At 39.4% G+C, this 6647-nt stretch overlaps 1 protein-coding gene across 1 annotated transcript in view; it reads right to left on the reverse strand.

Moving 5' to 3' along the window:
* The window catches only part of LOC118478247 (very low-density lipoprotein receptor-like), an 18757-nt gene that overhangs the window by 6284 nt on the left and 5826 nt on the right, over positions 1-6647 (reverse strand). The window lies entirely within an intron of this gene.

Raw genomic sequence — 6647 nt, forward strand, 5'->3', positions numbered from 1 at the left:
CAGACAGACAGACAGACAGACAGACAGACAGACAGACAGACAGACAGACAGACAGACAGACAGAGACAGACAGAGAGAGAGGAGGGAGGGGATGAGAAAAGGGGGAGTGGAGTAAGTTCGTGATCAACACTGCGCAGACGATCTAAAGCTTGTCTTTTCATATTTTCCCTAAGGAACTGCCTTTTTTCGTAACGAATGGAAGTGGAATTGATATTACGTCATACCAAAGATCAATTAATGTGAAAACTTAACCCCTATGATTTACGGTCTGAACTCTTCATCAGAAATGGATGTGCATGTATTTTTGTAAAGCTGCAATAAAACGAATAACCCGCCAAGCTGAGTAACGGTCGAGTCCACAGAGACAGACTATCATTTCTCTGTAGCCATTAAATGGCTAATAGTTTTCGTTTTTTTCTTTCTATGTTTACACGAGTTTCAGCACACGACCTTTTCACCCAGCGTCACGAATTCAACGAACATAATTACAGTGTCTACACGCGGGTCCTTGTTCCTTTTACAAAATATATGCGTAGGCTACTAGATCTATGTACACTTTTTCTGACTTTCAGCTTTTCCAGAGGACAGATACAATTATGGACAGCGTCCAGTTAGTTCCCATTTTATTTTATTTAATTTTACTGAGGGCCTATCTCATAGCAAGCAAAACAAGTACAAGCACAATTCTACTAGGCGGATAGAGAAAGTTTCAAAAACGGTTAAATCAAGACACGTCATAAAAATTATACAAATTGATTACCACAACACCAGGGCCAATTTGTTTTCTTCTGGATTATCATGTTTATTTCGTTTCGTTGTTATTTTCGGGCTGATTTCGTTTCGTGTATTTGAAATTCCAGGATACTCTTGAATTATTTATATATTTTAATAATATAGTGCAAGGGATTCAATGATGACGAGACGTAGATCTAATACTTGAAGATCAGGAGTTTACATCCCCATTGCATAGGGGTCGTCCATGATTATTTTAAAAAACGAATTGTTGATCAGATAAAAACGAAAGGATTCGGATTGGGCGTCAAAAATTTAGTTTTAATTCAAACAGAGGCAACCGCGAATAGGGTGACGAAAGTGAAGAGGAAAATTTAAAATTCAGGAAAGAGTAAACCTGGACATATTAAAGGAGCGGTCAGCAGAGGGATGGGTTGTAAGCAACAACAACAACAACAACAAAACAGAACTATCACTGAACAACAACAATCATACATTAATAGAACAATCATTAAACAACAGTAGAACAATCATTATAAAATAACTGCAGAGCAATCGTTAAAAAACAACAGGACAATTAAACAACAAGGCAACATTTTAGGCCTACACCTCATCGACATAATTTAAATAATTTAAGAGACAGACTGCTTCGACAACTCGAGATGAGAGAGACAAAAAAACGCCATTGGACAGACGGACAGACTGAGATACGCGACAAAACATTTTGCCAGACGGGAATTGAACTCATATCTTCTGCATTCGAAGGCGTCGCTGCTGCTCGACTGAAACCGATCAAATAGCAACAGAAGAGCCAAACAACAGGAGACCAATCAAGCAAACAAACAAGCAACAAAGTATGAAAAGTGTGTGTGCGTGTGTGTGGTCTGCGCGATATAGAAACAGCAACTACAAAACTCTGGGTTCCACAACGGGCGGTGAAGGAACAAAAAGAACAAGCGTCAACCTACGTCAAACTAGCCCTCAGAAAGGATTCCGACAACGGTCACGGGAAAGTCGAGATCCCAGGTATTTACCTCAACCAGGAAACACGACACATCAGGTCAAGGGTAAAGGTCAAAAGCTTCTTTAGGTAACGGTTTTCGTTGATCTGGTTATACAACTGCTCACATTTCTTTCTGTCTTTATGAAAGAAGAAGCAACACCTGATGGGTTCTAGAATAAGTACATTACTTTTAAGTCTTTTAGAAGCCTGCATTTCATGTTTACTAGAAATGTATACATTTTTGTTGCAGAGAGTAAGTATGAGTTACAAAAAGCAATTTTCAGTTCTAGGATCGTTGCGTGTAAAAGTCTCTGTATGATGTGTGTGGTGTATCAGTGTGGTGTATTTGTGTGATGTATCTGTGTGGTGTATCTATGTGGTGTATCTGTGTGGTGTATCTGTGTGGTGTATCTGGGTGGTGTGTCTGGGTGGTGTATTTGTGTGATGTTCTGTGAGGTGTATCTGTGTGGTCTGGTATATCTGTGTGGTGTATTTGTGTGATGTATCTGTGTGGTGTATCATTGTGGTGTATTTGTATGATGTTCTGTGAGGTGTATCTGTGTGGTCTGGTATATCTGTGTGGTGTACCTGTGTGGTGTATCTGTGTGCGTATCTATGACAGGTATATCTGTGTGGTGTATCTGAGTGGTCTGTGTGGTGTATCTGTGGGGTATACATGTATCTGTGTGGTGTATCTGTGTTGTGTATCTGGTGTTTCTGTGTGGAGTATCTGTGTAGTGTATCTGAGTGGTGTATCTGTGTGGTGTAATGGAGTATTTGTGTGGTCTCTGTTGCCTGTGTGGTGTATCTGTGGGGTCTACATGTGTGGTGTATCTGGAGTATCTGTGTGGTCTGTGTTGTTTGTGTCGTGTATCTGTGTTGTGTATCTGGTGTTTATGTGTGGAGTATCTGTGTAGTGTATCTGAGTGGTGTATCTGTGTGGTGTATTTGTGTATTTGTGTGGTGCATCTGTGTGGTGTATCTGTGTGGTGTATCTGTGTGGTGTATCTGTGTGGTGTATCTGTGTGGTGTATCTGTGTGGTGTATCTGTGTGGTATGTGTAGTGTATCTGTGTTGTGTATCTGTGTGGTGTATCTGTGTGGTGTATCTGTGTGGTGTATCTGTGTGGTATGTGTGGTGTATCTGTGTGATGTATCTGTGTGGTCTGTGTGGTGTATCTGTGTGGTCTGTGTGGTGTATCTGTGTGGTATTTGTGGTGTATCTGTGTGGTGTACCTGTGTGATGTATCTGTATGATGCATCTGTGTGATCTGTGTGATGTATCCGTGTAATGTATCTGTGTGGTATATCTTGTGGTGTGTCTGTGTGGTGTATCTGTGTGGTGTGTCTATGTGGTGTATCTGTGATATATATATATATATATATATATATATAATATATATATATATATATATATATATATATATATATATATATAATATGAGTGGTGTAACTTTGTGGTCTGTGTGGTCTGCGGTCAGTTTGATCTATGTGGTCGAAGTGAAAGTCCACATGGAGACAGAACCGTCGCTCAGGGGGACTTCAGCACAAGATGGAACACTTCTGAGGTTAAAACTAAGTGCAAAATCACCTGTGCTCGCCTGCACATATATACAATTGTCCCTAGTGTCCCCTCTCTCTCTCTCTCTCTCTCTCTCTCTCTCTCTCTCTCTCTCTCTCTCTCTCTCTCTCTCTCTCTCTCTCTCTCTCTCTCTCTCTCTCTCTCTCTCTCTCTCTCTCTCTCTCTCTCCCTTTCTCTCTCTGTCTCTCTCTCTCTCTTTCCCTTTCTCTCCCTCTCTCCCCTCTCTCTCTATCTATCTATATATCTATGTATGTACGTATGTATGTATCTATCTATCTATCTATCTATCTATTTTTCTATCTATGTATCTATCTATCTATCTATCTATATATCTATCTATCTATCGATCTATCTATCGATCTATCTATCTATCTATCTATCTATCTATTATATATCTATCTATCTATCTATCTATCTATCTATCTATCTATCTATCTGTCTTGTTTTCCTTTTTTCTTTTCTTTTTACAGCATGCAAAGCACCAGTCCTATGAGATTGTTTTCTTTGTGTCTAGAAGGACGACATACTCATATACAACATCAACAAAGATTTAATCAACAAACGACTAACACAGAAAGATTCCTTCTAAAGGAGGTGCTTTTGATTTTTTTAAAAAGAATCGGGCAGTTTGAAAAAGGACAGTCGCCTTCCAATGTTGAGAACGATAGTTTGAAAAAAAATTTACCATGGGTCAGATTAGCAAACTGAGAAACAAGGACCTTTACTTGTGTTTTGGAATGTTGAGTAGTGCCACTTCGTGGTATCGCAATGTCACCTATTTGCATTAGCGCACAAAAGATTTCATTTTATGAGGTGTCATATATTTTGATTAAGTTTATTTAAAGCGTATTGGCAAATTGAAATCGAGAGAGTACTTTGCCTCGAAAACAGTATGTGCAAGCGCACATACAGGCGTCTGTGTGAGTGTGTGTGTGTGTGTGTGTGTGTGTGTATGTGTGTGTGTGTGTGTGTGTGTGTGTGTGTGTGTGTTTGTGTGTGTGTGTGAATTTGCTTCGTGTGTTGTGTTTGTGTGTGGATATGTGTGTATGTGTGTATATGTGTGAGTGTGTGTGTTGGTGTGTGTTGGTGTGTGTTGGTGTGTCGGCGAACGAGGAATTGAGCAGATTAAAACAGGGTAATCAAAACCTTTGATAAATAATGTATTCGTGTTTTTCTTGAACTTATGCTGAATACAGGGTTGATGATGAGTAATTTTCTAAAGTTTCGGCTGATGTTTGAAGCTTTTCTAACACGACGCGTGTTGTGTTGTTGTTGTTGTTGTTGTTGTTGTTGTTGTTGTTTCCTTAGGCCATTTTGTTTTGACATGCTACTGGAATGTGATATTTTGGAAAATTTCAACTTTGAGTAGCTGTTTATTCGCTATAAATATGAGTTTAAAAGTTCATTCAGGCTTTCTACTTAAACATTGAATCCTTTGAAGATAATCACAAAAAGGCAAAGAGAAATGAGCATTAATGAGAACTAGATCTAGAAGATTTTTTTATATTTAACATTGGAAAAGGGAGTTGTGGAGTTTTATGAAAATGGCTCATGTTTTCAGCCCCAACAGGGACAAAAATAGTTTCAAACGTAAACCTAATGAATTAGTCACCATGGGGCACCTTTGGACTAACTTTGTGATTAGGAAGAGTTCACTGGTCCCTTCATTGTGATATATCATACCCCCCCCCCCCATAAAAAATGAATAATAAGCAACATAATACAGTAACCCCGAGATTTCAAAGGGATTATAGAGTGCTTGAATATCGCTTGGAGATCAGAAGTCTGGTTTTTGGGTTGTACCATGAAAATTCCCAGTCGTTTTCATAACTAGGCTGAGTTACACCAACCTGTGCCTCTGAAATGGTATCATTGTGCAGAACTGAGCAAAGATCTTAATCAGCTTTGTCTTCTGGCCAGTTTCCAAGCTGTCTGTAACTTCCAAAAAAGGACAAAGAAAAACGAATCTGATATTTTTGTAATCAAATAAAGCCTAGTTTCTTCGGGGAAAATTCTCAATTTGACATATTGAGGACAGCGTTCTCGTTTGGTGAAGTCCGTTCTGCTTACTAAAATCTCTCCTTGTTCGCCAATGAGAGCGTGTGTGTGTGTGTGTGTGTGTGTGTGTGTGTGTGTGTGTGTGTGTGTGTGTACTTCGATGTTCTGTCTCTCCGACGCATTCTTCATCTTTCTTTCTTTCTTTCCTACAAACGCATAAGAAAACAAACAGCCTGTCTCTTGCGCTGGGCTTTCTCCGCGCGACATGGGAAGACCATCAATCTTCATGATGTCATGGGAAACTGCGTACTTACGCGCACGGCTGCGAGTGAGACAGGGTCGTGTTCTGGTGACACGCGCGCTCAAGCCGCACCACTCGGCGTTCTAGGCAAAGTTTGGCCTCTGTGGAGCGGAAAACCCCCGGGCAGTGCTGAGATAGGAGGGCATGGTGATTTTTCTTGTCACAACAACGTCTAAAGATACGTCAATCGGATCGTCCTTGCCCAGGGGTTAAGGCAGAATCTGCAGCGTTACTTAATACGGACTTTTGTAACTCATTTCTACTCATTCGACCACTTTTCTGATTCTTTGAATTACATTAAAAAATGTCTTGGGTAATGTGACGAAAGACGCTTATGTAGGCCTTACATGTACCATACATCTTTTCAAAATTGTGTTCTTCACGACGTAGAACTAGAAGAGTTTGGCTAAGAGAGGAAAGTAGATATCAGATTTTAAACCAATGAGGATGAGTGAAAGAAACAATTCAAGGCTAAGATACTGTGCGCCTTAAATATAGGCTATAATATTTACTTTGGTACACCTATCGACGTATCTGTTTTTCTCCTTTAGTGTGTTTTCTAAACAACCCCTTTTTGGTAGCAAATAAAAAGCTAAAAATAAACAAGAAAAAAGAGAAATATTAAGCAGACTAAAAGATGATAAGTAATGCCTGGGCGACCGATTTCAGACACATGAACAGCGCATGGGTATCTTTAGTTGCACTGTGTTTGTACGTCGAGCCCAAAACAGCTGACAGCAACTCGGAAGTATGGCACTCTAGTTCATGTTTTGAAGTCTAATTAGAACTAATTGTTCATTTTCATTTCGTTTCACATTCTCCAGGGTTGTTTAAAAATATTCCATTAAAGTGTGAGTAGATGGTGGCTCGAATGATAATAATGATAATTATGATAATAGTAACAATAATAATAATAACAATAATGATAACGCTAGTAATAATTACTGATATGTCTGTGTGTGTATGTGTGTGTATGTGTGAGTGTGTGTTTGTGTGTGAGAGAGAGAGTGTGTGTGTGTGTGTGTGTGTGTG

This window comes from Aplysia californica, unplaced genomic scaffold, assembly GCF_000002075.1.
Source record: "Aplysia californica isolate F4 #8 unplaced genomic scaffold, AplCal3.0 scaffold00440, whole genome shotgun sequence".
Taxonomy (NCBI): Eukaryota; Metazoa; Mollusca; class Gastropoda; order Aplysiida; family Aplysiidae; genus Aplysia; species Aplysia californica.